The 13180-nt window shown below is 41.1% G+C and overlaps 1 protein-coding gene across 21 annotated transcripts in view; it reads right to left on the bottom strand.

Moving 5' to 3' along the window:
• The window catches only part of ERC1 (ELKS/RAB6-interacting/CAST family member 1), a 550222-nt gene extending 537438 nt beyond the window's left edge, over positions 1 to 12784 (bottom strand). For 12 of the 21 annotated variants that reach the window (XR_014313630.1, XR_014313631.1, XR_014313632.1 and 9 more), the window contains exon 1: positions 11908 to 12048. The gene's annotated coding sequence lies outside the window, so the exon portion shown is untranslated. Of the gene's footprint in view, positions 1 to 11379; positions 11402 to 11730; positions 12049 to 12128 lie in introns of those variants that run through there. The other 9 variants (XR_014313634.1, XR_014313635.1, XM_082738038.1 and 6 more) reach the window with 4 other exon arrangements.
• Between the last annotated feature and the right edge of the window lie 396 nt (positions 12785 to 13180).

Below are 13180 nucleotides of genomic sequence, written 5' to 3'. Positions count from 1 at the left end.
TGGAAAAAAAAAAAAAGAAGAAGAAGAATTCTTGAAAAATAGAACAAGGTGGGAGCACTTACGCTACCAGGTATTAAGACTTACTATAAGAATAAATGAAAGAAGATGGGATTGGAAGGGAGACAAACCATAAGTGACTCTTAATCTCACAAAACAAACTGAGGGTTGCTGGGGGGAGGGGGTTTGGGAGAAGGGAGTGGTATTATGGACATTGGGGAGGGTATGTGTTTTGGTGAGTGCTGTGAAGTGTGTAAACCTGGTGATTCACAGACCTGTACCCCTGGGGATAAAAATATATGTTTATAAAAACTAAAAAATTATATTAAAAAATAATAATAATAAATAAATAAATAAAGACTTACTATAAAGCTACAGTAATTAAAACAGTCTGGCACTGGACCAAGATAGAAACCAGTGGAACAGAATAGAGGGCCTTAATTTATTACGGAGCAGTTCTTTGCTTTCGTTTGTTTTAATTTTATTTATTTTTTTGAGAGAGAGCGCAAGAGAGAACAAGAGTACACAAGCTGGCAGGAGAGGTGGAGGGGGCAGGAGGAAGGGAAGAATCCCAAGCAGACTCCACGCTGAGCACAGAGCTTGATCCCAGGACCCTGAGACCATGACCTAAGCCGAAACCAACAGTCCAAGAGTTGGATGCTTAACTGACTGAGCAACCCAGGCACCCCGACAAAGCAATTTGAAAAGGAAACAATTGTCAACAAATGGTGCTGAGAAAATCAGCTAACCATACAGGAGAAAAATAAACCACAACTCCTACCTCAGAGCATACACCAAAAAAATCAATTACAGGCAGACCATAGTGCTATATAACAATGACCACTTCCAGAAAACAGTGAACGAGAATAACTTCATGACCTTAGGGTAGGGAATGATTCTGAATGCAGACAAAAAAAGCACCAACCATAAAGAAAAATGTTAACTGGACTACACTAAAATTAAGAATCTTGTTCTTTAAGAGATGCCTCGGTGGCTCAGTCAATTAAGTGTCTACCTTAGGGTCATGATCCGGAGATCCTGGGACTGAGCCCCATGTCAGGCTCCCTGCTCGGTGGAAAGTCTGCTTCTCCCTCTCTCTCTGCCCCTCCCCCCAGCTGTGCTCTCTCTCTTGCTCACTCTCTCAAGTAAATAATAAAATATATTTTTTTAAGTCTTGTTCTTCAAAAGACACCACTGAGAGGCAAAATACCAAGCAACAGATCAGCGTGGAGTATTTGCAACACAAATAACCAACAAAGGGGTCATACCCAAAATATATAACTCGTATAAATTAATTAGAACAAAAAAGACATGGGGCGCCTGGGTGGCTCAATGGGTTAAAGCCTCTGCCTTCAGCTCAGGTCATGATCTCAGGGTCCTGGAATGGAGCCCCGCATTGGGCTCTCTGCTCAGCAGGGAGCTTGCTTCCCCCTCTCTCTCTGCCTGCCTCTCTGCCTACTTGTGATTTCTGTCTGTCAAATAAATAAATAAAATCTTTTTAAAAAGAAAAAAGAACAAAACAACAAAAAAAGAAAAAATTTTTAAAAACAGAAAATTGAGCAAAACAGGAAATTGAGCAAAGTATTTTTTTAATAAGCACTTCATAAAACGATTCAAATGACCAAAAGACAAAGTTATTCAACTTCACTAGTTATCAATAAAATGCAAATTAAACCATGCGATATCACCATAAATCTACCAGAACAGCTGCTATCAGTAACACTGACAATACCAAATACTGGCAAAGATATAGAACAAAAGGAACCCTCAAATATTGTTTTGGGGCAGTTAAGTTTGCAGACTACAAAGGAATATTGTTTGGCAATTATCTACTAAAACTCCACTTAAACATACTCTATGACTCAGAACTTTCACTCCAGGCTCTTACAGTCATCAGAAACATATGCACCGTAAAACCTGTACAAGAATGGCCACAGTGGCATAATTCATAATGACCCAAAATTGGAAACAACCTAAATATCCATCATTGATATATGGATAAATTGTGGTGTATTTATACAATGGAAGACTATTTAGCAATGAAAATGAACAAACTACAGCTAAAAACAACAAACCTAAATCTCACAAAATGCTGAGTCAAAGCAACCAAGCATAAAATACATACAATATGATCCCATAAATATAAAATGGAAAAATAGACAAAACTAAATATAGGTTTATGTAAGAAAGAAAAGCAAAAAATGTTTCCCATAAAAGTCAAGACAACAATTATCTTTATGTAACTGGGAAGAGGCAAACAAAGTCTGTGGAATCATGGCAAGGTGCTAGTGTTTGACCTAGATGATGGTTACACAAGTGTTTGTTTCATAAGTTAAGCTATATATTTGTTTTATACGTTTTCCTGTATGTGTGTTACATTAAAGAAGGACTTCAAGGAGAAATTAATTCCTTCACAATAAACTATACTACTACAATAAAATTATGTTTAAGGTCCAAACTTATTTCTTGAAATATTTTCACAATTTCAGAAATGTTTAACTGAGGTTCAGACAATTTTTGTCCAGTTACCTAATTTCCATACAAAGGTCTTTTAAACAAAAAAAGTGAAACAATAAAATAAGGGAAAATGTAAATAATACACATAAAGGACTATCTGATGAAAACCACTGTCTATTCATCGCATAGCCCACCATAATAAAAAAAAAAAACAAAAGGAATACCAAGTTTAGTTTCCTTCTTGGTCAACCACTAAAAATGAGAGTTCATATGGACTTTGGGAGATAATGATGTGTTGATCAAGGCTCAACTGTAGTAAATATATCACTCTGGTGGGAGATGATAATGGAGAAAGCTCTGCATGTGTGGGGTGGGAGTAGGGAAATCTCTGTACCCTCAACTCAGTTTTGCTGTGTACCTAAAACTGCCCTTATAAGTATTTTTTTTTAATGAATTCAAGAATTGCTACATTTCAAAGCACAGTCCGATCATGTGTCTCCTAATCAAAAATCTTCACTAGTTACCAACACAGTAACTCAAATGGGAAGGAAACTTAAAAACCACCTAGCAAACATTCAGTCAATGCTTAGAATCTGAAAGGGGATGCACTACCTCATTAAAAACATTTACACCATCACTGAACACCAATGACACCAATGACTTTTATAAAGTCAATAGGAACAATAAAATGGAAGGTATAAGAATAAAGAGAAATCAAGAATACCAGCTTTGGATGTGCTGAGTTTAAGCGGCATCCAAATGGAAATACTGACTAACAATGGTCCTTACAGTCAGCAAAGAGGTAAAAGCTGAAGTCAGAAAAATGAATACTCAGCATGTAGCTGAAAAATGAGATAGGAGATGAGATCACTCACAGAAATTCACACATTTAATGAATGACTAAGGAAGGATTCAACAAAGGTGACAGAAAAGAAAGCCAAAAACCAGGAAAAAACACAGAAGCATGATCTAAAGAGAGTAAAAGAAATGAGCATTACAAAGAAGGAGAAATTAGCTGGATCAAATGCTGGTGGGATAGGCAATCTTGACAATGGCTCTGAATTATCTCTGCCTCTTAGTATTCACACTTGTGGAACCGCTCCTTGCATGTGTCGGACCTTGCAGAGTCCATTCTAAAGAAAAGAATAGAGCAAGTGAGGGACGCCTGGGTGGCTCAGTTGGTTAAGCAGCTGCCTTCGGCTCAGGTCATGATCCCAGCATCCTGGGATCGAGTCCCATATCGGGCTCCTTGCTCCGCAGGGAGCCTGCTTCTCCATCTGACTCTGCCTTCCACTCTGTCTGCCTGTGCTCGCTCTCGCTCACTCTCTCTGACAAATAAATAAAATCTTTAAAAAAAAAAAAAAAAAAAGAATAGAGCAAGTGAGAGACTGGCACTACCAAGAATAGGTTACAAAAAACTGGCTACTACCTCTGCTCCTCCTCCACAGAGTTCTCAATCTAGAAGCAAGGTGCCATGTTGCAGAGACCCAAATGGCAAGATTGATTTCTTCAGTAAACAACCAACAAGGACCTCAGGCCTGCCAACAGCCAAATGCTTGGGCTTGGAAACAGACCCTCCCCCAGTGGAGCTCTGGGATGACTGCAATCCTAGTCAACATTTGATTGCAGCCTTATGAGTGACCCTGAATCAGACATACCACACCCAAATGCCTGACCCACAGATACTGTGAAACAACAAATGTTTGTTGTTTTAAGTTAAGTTGGGAGGGTAATTTGTTGCATAGCAATAGAAAACTAGTACAGCTAAAATGTTAAATAAGAGGACAAAAAAATAACTATTGGCTTTAAACACATTAGTAACCGAGCAAGAAAGTTTTAATGAAATTGTGAAGACAGAAACAATAGGTTAAGAAGAGAATCATGGGCAAAGAAATGGAGACAATATAACAAATGTAGATAAGTCTTCTAAAAAGTGTGGCTATAAAGCGGACAGCAACTTAGAGAAAGTATGAAGATGGGAGACGAGTTTTTTGTTAAGAAGAGACAGATATTTTAAAGCTTAAATGATGGGGTGCCTGGCTGGCTCAGTTTGAAGAACATGCAAGTCTTAATCTCTAGGTCATGAGTTCAAGCCCCATGTTGGGTGCAGAGATTACATACACACATATGTTTTAAAAATAAATAAAGTTTGGGGCGCCTGGGTGGCTCAGTGGATTAAGCCGCTGCCTTCGGCTCAGGTCATGATCTCAGGGTCCTGGGATCGGGTCCCGCATCGGGCTCTCTGCTCAGCGGGGAGCTTGCTTCCCTCACTCTCTCTCTCTGGCTGCCTCTCTGTCTACTTGTGATTTCTCTCTGTCAAATAAATAAATCTTAAAAAAAATAAATAAATAAATAAATAAATAAAAATAAAAATAAATAAAGTTTAAGTGATGAGGAGTGCCTGGCTGGCTCAATCAGTAGCAGAGCCTACCTAAAATAAATAAATAAATAAATAAATAAATAAATACGTAAATATGTAAATACGTAAATAAATTAATTTAACTGACTCGAAGTCAGGAAGGTGGAAAAATACTCTCAAGGAACTGTGTTCCATTATGAAGAAACTCTTCCAAAAGTTTTTACTGCCTCTCTGCCTTAACTGAAAACTGATTTTCCCAGGACCCTCTTTCCAAGCAGCCCTTTAAAGTGGAAGCTATTAAGTCTCTCACATTCCGCATTCAATGTTGGGAAATGAGACCAGTACCCTTCTTTCTTCCCATGCCACCTCCAGACCATGTAAAATCCTGAACTCCCATGTAAAATCTTTGTTTCTCTGATTCTCATGCTTTTCAGCAACACAGTCTTCTACCTCTGCCTTTTCAGCTAATGACCTGGACATCCTCCACACTCAGTGGGTAGATGGCTGGCAACTACTTTCCACTGCCACTGTCTTTAACATCACCGCTCCTGGGTTATCTCAATACACACATGGATGAGTCATCTAATACCGGTTCCTCAAACCCATCATTCTCAGTAAGCAACTCTATTCTCTGGGTATATCCATTCACAGCCAGTTGGGAATTCACTTAATTGTCTTACAATCATTCATTCATCAAATATTTAACAAGTATCTACTATTTGTTCAGTAGAGAACATATGACAGTCCTTGTTCTCATAAAATAGCTCATATTTTCCACAAAGACAGCATGAAAAGATTGAGGTAAAGTCTAGATAAATTACAACTACATTTCCTTATCAGCTTAGGAACCATGTCAACTCTAGGAAATGGAAATTATTATCTGAAGTGACCTCATGAATCCACGCTATATTCCAGTGATCACTATATCCTTTAACAAGGCTTCTAAAACTACCTTTTCTTTTTCTTTAAGATTTGTTTATTTGAGAAAGAGCACAGAGGAGTGGAGGGATCTGAAGCAGACTCTGAGTTGAGTTCAGAGGCCAACATAGGGTTCCATCCCATGACCCCAAGATCATGACCTGAGCTGAAATCATGAGTTGATGCTTAACCAACTGAGCCCCCAGACACTCTCTGAAACTTTTTTTTTAAAGATTTTATTTATTTATTTGTCAGAGAGAGAGATCACATGTAGGCAGAGAGGTAGGCAGAGAGAGAGAGAGGAGGGAAAGCAGGCTCCCTGCTGAACAGAGAGCCCAATGTGCTGCTCAATCCCAGGACCCTGGGATCAAGACCTGAGCTGAAGGCACAGGCTTAACCCACTGAGCCACCCAGGCGCCCCTGAAACTACTTTTTAAATAATGTATGCTAAAACACTGCCAGAGTTTAGTATCATAGTTATCAATCTATAAACATACTGCCATGCTGCCCAATACACTAATCACTAGTTACAGTGGCTATTTAAATTAATCTTAACAAAATTAACAATTTTAATTATTTCTCAACACTTACATACGAGCCACATCTGGAAGTGTTCAGTAAGCACACAGGACCAGTAGCTTCTGTACTGAATGGGATATAAAACGTTTCTATCACCACCGAAAGTTCTATTGGACAGTGCCAGCCTAAAGTTTTTAGTATTCATTTCATTCCTCTCAGAAAAAGTGTTAAAAAGACAGGTATCGGGGCACCTGGGTGGCTCAGTCGTTACACGTCTAACTTCGGCTCAGGTCATGATCCCGGGATCCTGGGATCAAGTCCCTCATCGGGCTCCCTGCTAGGCGGTGAGCCTGCTTCTCCCACTCCTACTCTCCCTGCTCTCCCCCACCCCTGTCAAATAAATAAATAAAATCTTAAAAAAAAAAAAAAAAAGAAAGATAGGTATCATTTTCCAGTCTCCTGAGAACGCCCTGGGGCTCCTCAATATCCTAAAGGAATTCCACAAATCAGGCCTCAATTACCACCATCACCATACCCTATCATCACCATCAGGGTGTTGATTTTTACTGAGTACTTAGTATATTCCAAACACTTTATTAAAAGCTTTATGAGTATTGGGGTGTCTGGGTGACTCAGTGGGTGAGAGCCTCTGTCTTCAGCTCAGGTCATGATCCCAGGGTCCTGGGGTTGAGCCCTGCATCAGGCTCTCTGCTCAGTGGGGAGCCCGCTTCCCCGTTTCTCTCTGCCTGCCTCTCTGCCTACTTGTGATCTGTCAAATAAATAAATAAATACTTTTAAGAAAAAAAAGCTTTATGAGTATTATTTCATTTATTCTGCACAACAATCACATGAAGTAGGACTATTTTTCCCATTTTATGGATGAGAAAATTAACTGAGTTTTAAACAGTAAAGTAATTCACCCAAAGTTATACAGCTACAAAGTGACAGCAATCCATAGAGTTTAAGCAAATTAACAATGTAATGGTTTTGCCTTTCTCTTTTTTATGATTTTACTTATTTATCTGACAGAGTGATAGGGAGAGAGGGTACACCAGCAGGAGGAGTAGGAGAGGGAGAAGCAGGCTGAGCAAGAAGGGGGCCACGGGGCTTGATCCCAGGACTCTGGGATCATGACCTGATCCAAAGGCAGATGCTTAAGGTCTGAGGCACCCAGGTGCTCCATGATTTTGCTTTTCAAGACAACACGCTACTGGGGCGCCTGGGTGGCTCAGTCGTTGAGCGGCTGCCTTCGACTCAGGTCCTAATGCCAGTGTCATGGGATCGAGCCCCGCATCGCACTGGGCTTCCTGCCCAGCGGGAAGCCTGCTTCTCCGTCTCCCACTCTTCCTGTTTGTATTCCCTCTCTTGCTGTCTCTGTCAAATAAATAAATGAAATCTTTAAAAAAAATAAATAAAAAGACAATACACTATTTAACATAAGGAAGGGAGGATACCAACACCTCACACTAGCACTCAACACTCCAGCAGACCAAACTATTTTCAAATCACTCAATTCACCCTATAGCTTTCTGGTCTTCGGTCTTTACAAACCCTGTTCCCTCTACTTGCACCCTGTTCATTTAGCCTAATCCTAATTATCCTTAAGATCTCATCTCGGATTCTCTAACAATGCTGTTTAGGAATTCATCCTATGAGCTGATATAGAACCCTACTGAAGCACAGGAGCCCACAAACCCCTATTAATTACTCCTCTTCTCTCACCAGAATAAAACTCCTTAAGAATAAGGGACACTGTGCATTATTCATCATGGATTCCATCTGGCCTAGCCCAGGACTTAGAACACAAAAGGTACTCAATAAATATGTGATAAATGAAGGAATAATGAAAAGACACGTAATCAAGTCATTTCACAAGCATGTATTCAACCAAATAAAATGTTATCTAAGTTGACTTTTACACAAACCTATAATCCAATTCAGTCAGAGAACATTAAAAGTACACACTAAATGGCTTAACTGCCATTTAGTTGGCAAGCAAGTATTTCACAAACATTTTTTTCCCACATAATATATAAAAGAATACATAAACTAAAGGTCAGAAAATAACAGCTTCTCTTGAGGGTGAAGAAAATGCTCTAAAATTGATTGTGGTGATAGTCACACCAAAAAAAATGAATTATACACTTTAAATGAGTGAACTGTCTGGTGTATGAATTATCTCTCAATAAAGCTGTTATAAATAAAAACAAAAGGCCTTCAGAAGCTAAACTTAAATTATGAAAACAAATACTAAGCCTGCCAAAAAAAAAAAAAAAAAAAAGATAAAATACATTACATTTATGCAATTTTAAAATAGCTAAACCATATTATTGCACAAAATTTCACTGGTTAGGAAAAACAAGAACTTGGAAACAGTGACTGCACTGCCTTCAGGAACAATGTGATGGGGCAGGAAACTTACTTTTCCCTAAGAACTCTTGTATACTTTCTGATTTGGTATGTGCATTACCTTTTTTTTTAAATGAGTGTAAGTTATTAGTATATTAAAAAAACAAAATAACAAAAATGTCATATCTGTCTTTAATATAAGTATACTTACATAAGTATACTTATACTGCCTATTTTATTCTGAAAAGAATAAAAACTTTAATATATGTTTTTAAAAAATCAACCCAGGGAAGTAAAAAGCTGACAAAGTCCTACATCTGTTTCACCTCTCACTAAATAGCATTTATTCATACTTCTGTTATTAGACATTATAACCATGAAAAATTCTTCCTTACCCAACACTCTGACACATCTTCAAACAATGACACACTTGATCATTGCCTTCTCCTTAAAAACTTCCTCTCCGTCACTACTAGTACCTCACATTCTCCTGCTTTTCCTAACCCAATGACCTTTTATTAATTTCCTTTGCCAGTTTTCTCCTCATCTCCCCAAAAGGTATCTGGAAGGTAGTTCCATGAAGGCAGGGATTTCTGTCAATTTTGTTCACTACTGTATCCCCAATGGCTAAAAAAGTACCTAGAACAATACTCAATAAAATAACCATTGAATGAATCAGTGCCCCCAAGGGTCAGATACTGAAGAGCTATAGAAATAAATTATATTCTATATAACCTGTATGCTGTTTACTTCATTACATTTGTCTGAAAATTGATAAAGAATGTACTGATTTTTTTATTATATATATAAATATACTATTTATATATAATAGTATATATAAATACTTAATTCCCCGGTCTTCCATGGAAGTTTTGATAGGATATGTGTAAAACACACATTTAACAATCTGCTACTACTTCTAAAAGCATAAACCTAGAACAGAAGAGGAGCTGTTGCTGTAAGAACCTTCACTTTTATCTTGCTTCCAGTACTAATGTTGAATTAACAAACTGACATACTTACCTGACTTTAGTAATGGTGGGGAGAGGGGAGAGCTCACTAAATTCAACAAGAACATCACAGTAAAGACTAGCAAGCGACATTTCTTGAAAAATAAAATGTAGTATTTTTTTTAGGCACAAGAAATTCTAAAGAGAAACAGGCCACTTCTACCTGATACTTTCACCCAAATCCCATGACTTCATTCCCACAAAGAAGCACATCCCACTGTCTGCCATGCAAATGTAATTTTAGCAATATACGCACAAAGTTTCACCTGGTATCTTAGTTCACATTTGTCCTCATTCATACCCAGTTAAAGTATAATTTAAAAGCCAAAACTAAGTAGGTGAATTTTCATTTTTCCTTCTAAGTAACTAGTCCAAATCAAAAGTATTCATTTACCAACTTCTAATTTGATTTGTTTGAATACATTTAATTGAATCTTTTAGAATTACATACTGGACACTCTCACTTAATAGCTATTGTATCATCTGTTGCCTAAAGTCTGAAGCAGAAGTATTTCTAGAAGATCGTAGTTTGCTCATTAATTAAGCATGTTAAAAAAGGCAATGATCCGCAACTACTGACACTCACATCTGTATATTTCTCTCTTGGGTTACAGGAAAGCACTTCTCTGGCTCTGTTCCCAAATAAATTGAGTAAGCCTTGGGAAAGTCACTGCTTAAATTCCATTTCATGACGGCTTCTCTTCCTCCACAAATAAAATATTGAGAGTCATGCCTACTTCCATCCTTTATACAATACATGTCCATCACAGGACCGTTTTTCTGAGCAAGAAACAGCTTAAATGACACTAATTGATAGGTAAGGTCAGTGAATACTGTAATCTAATAAGGTGCAGGAATCGAGAAAAGATTCTGATTTAATGAATGAAGTTGTGAAACACTGATGTGAAGAACACTGAACACTGTTTACTCTTAGTAACATGTATCTACCTATCAATTGAGATACATGTCCCCAAAATGTTATTAAAGAGCATTTTAAAAGCACTAGACTCCAAGAACAGTTCTCAGAAATTGAGGGACCTCCCGGGAAAAAAAAAAAAAAAAAGGATTATTCCACTTCCATTTTTAAACTGTCTAATAACATCTGCAACTGAGAAATAAAAATAATCCCCAATAACTGAGTTGAACACAAAATGTTTAAATGTCAAGGTCTGTTGAAAAACGAGCTGTAAAAGACAGCTGTGCTTTAAAACTTTAAGTATTTTTCATATAATTAGCTCCAATAGAACTGTTCAAATCATCCAGCCAAAGCAGTCAACCACAACCACCTGCAACTATTACTCAAAAACGTATCTTCCAAAGCAACCATCTGATTTTTTAGGCCTTCTCTTAAGGGGACAGGATAAAGCTTATAAGTGAGGTGATATAAAGAGATCTTTCAGGCACAGAGAAAAGACTGGACGGTAACACCTTTAAAGAACTAGGTGTAATGGGACCTATTCCCTTTTGCTGCTGCCAGAATGAAGTTGTCTTAATCCAAGATCTCACTCTTCTTAAAGGGTGTAAAACTTTAAACCCAGCCACCCTCACAAAGTACCCACCTGCGCCAAAAGCAGAGGGAGTCTCTTCCCTCCCGACTCATCTCGCCAGGAGGGAAAATATTAATAACCAAACCCTAAAGTAGAAATGTGAGACCTAGTGCAATAGCTTCTCCAACTGTCTCAAAGGCAACATCCACAGCTCATCTTCCTTTTGAAATACAACCCTTCATCTCCTAGCTTACCATTTCACAGAAGGAAAAAAAATCCTCACCTCTTTCCACATTTTACATCAGTCGCCTAAACACACAGGTCTACCCTGACCGCACCCCAACCTCCTCATGGCTCCCCAGTTTCTCCATCTCGCCACTACCTCGCCCGCAACATCAGGCTTCAAACCCTCCACAGCTCTCCAAACGCCCAGAACCCCTATCTCCCATCTCCCACCTCGGGCTCCCCACATCTACCGCCTCAGCTCCCGCCCATTCCTGGAGCTCGGTGGGGTGGAGCCCGCGGGGGGCTGGGGTGGGGTGGGGTGGGGTGGGGTGGGGTCCGCTCCTCCCCGAACTTTCCCATCCCCCCCCCCCGGTAGGGAGAGGAGGGGGAGGGGGTCCTGAAGCCTCACCTACAGCTCCGCCCCTCCCCGGGGGCGCGCTGCCCAGCCCTAGCCAGGGCCGTGAGGAAGAAGCAAGCTAAGAAAAGGCAAAAAAAAAAAAAAAAAAAAAAGCCTCAGCGCCAGCGGCAGGCGGGAAGCTCTCCGTCCCGCCCGACTTCCGAGCTGCCGCCACGGCGGCCGTCTCACCCTCCTCAGGGCTGCCGCTATTGCTGCTGCTGCCGCCCGGACGCCGCCACCGCCGCCGCCGCCGCCACTACCGCTGCTGCCGCCGCCGCCGCCACCACAGCCACAGTACGGCCCCAGCGCCCACCGACGTCACTGCGCCCCGCCCCCTGCGCGAGACACCTAGCCCCGCCCCGGGCCGCGAGACACCGCGAGCTCCGCCTCCTCCCGAGAGGGCCACCTACCCTTCCCGCACCCTCCAGGGAGTGCGAGTTGGCAGCCCACAGTCCTCCGGCGCCTTCAGGAGGAAGGCGGGTCACGGGCTGGGAGTGGGGTGACTCAAGGTTCCGGCGGCGATTGCGCGCCCAAGCAGAGCAACGGGCGCGGGGCGTCCACACCCCGCACGCGCGGCCCCTGCGGCCACGGGAAGGGAAAGCCGGAGCCCGCTCCGGGAAGAAGCGGTAGGTGGGAGCGAGGCAAGCCGGCGTTTGTCTCCTTCTGCTTGCCGTAGGAAGTGGACCGGCCAGGCCCGAAGAGCGGAATCGTCGCTTCCCCAAACCTTAGAGTCGCCCCACCCCCTCCTTGGCGGGGCCCGTTACACAGGCCCCAGGATCGCCACTGCTGTAGGGGAGTAGGTCTAGCAGTGTGGTATACTCTGGGCTGCGCCCACGAGGCCGCGGGGGAAACCCTTTGTCCGACGGAAATTGAATTTTTCCCCCACCCTTAGTTTTTACGAATGTGGTCGCGGGGCTGTGCACTCGACCTTAGGGAAAGAACTTTGGCGTCGCAGAAGACCCACGCTAGTGTACGTGGTTTTTGTGTGGGAGCCCGGCGGGAGAGCAGAGCGTGGGCGGAATTTAAGATGCACATTCAGCTCCTGCGATGTGCCAAATGCGGAGCTACGTTTTCTTAGTTGGTCTTCACAGCAGCTAGGCGCGTCTACTAAGCAAATGGTACCTTTTTTCAGGAAACCCAATTTTCTTGTACTGAATTGCAGTCAGCTTTTCTTTTGTTGGAGTCATGCAAAGAGGGCAGCTACATCCATTAATTTACGAATGTAGGTAAACTATCCCTAATCAAGAAAGTAGGAGTGATGTGATATATATTCGCCCCAGTCTTTTAGGTTGTATCAGGTAATTTAAAATGCCCTTAGAAGGGGTTGACTCATATTTTACCCCTCCTTATTCTCCACCACAATTAACCAATTTACACTCCTTCATAATCCCACTAACATTTTCCCGTCTGTCCTCAGTAGTCATATTCATTCATTCACCAAATTCTACAGTGACATCCTGCC

Source organism: Mustela nivalis (assembly GCF_964662115.1).
Source record: "Mustela nivalis genome assembly, chromosome: 7".
In the NCBI taxonomy this organism is placed as follows: Eukaryota; Metazoa; Chordata; class Mammalia; order Carnivora; family Mustelidae; genus Mustela; species Mustela nivalis.
This window is presented reverse-complemented; position numbering and strand designations above follow the sequence as displayed.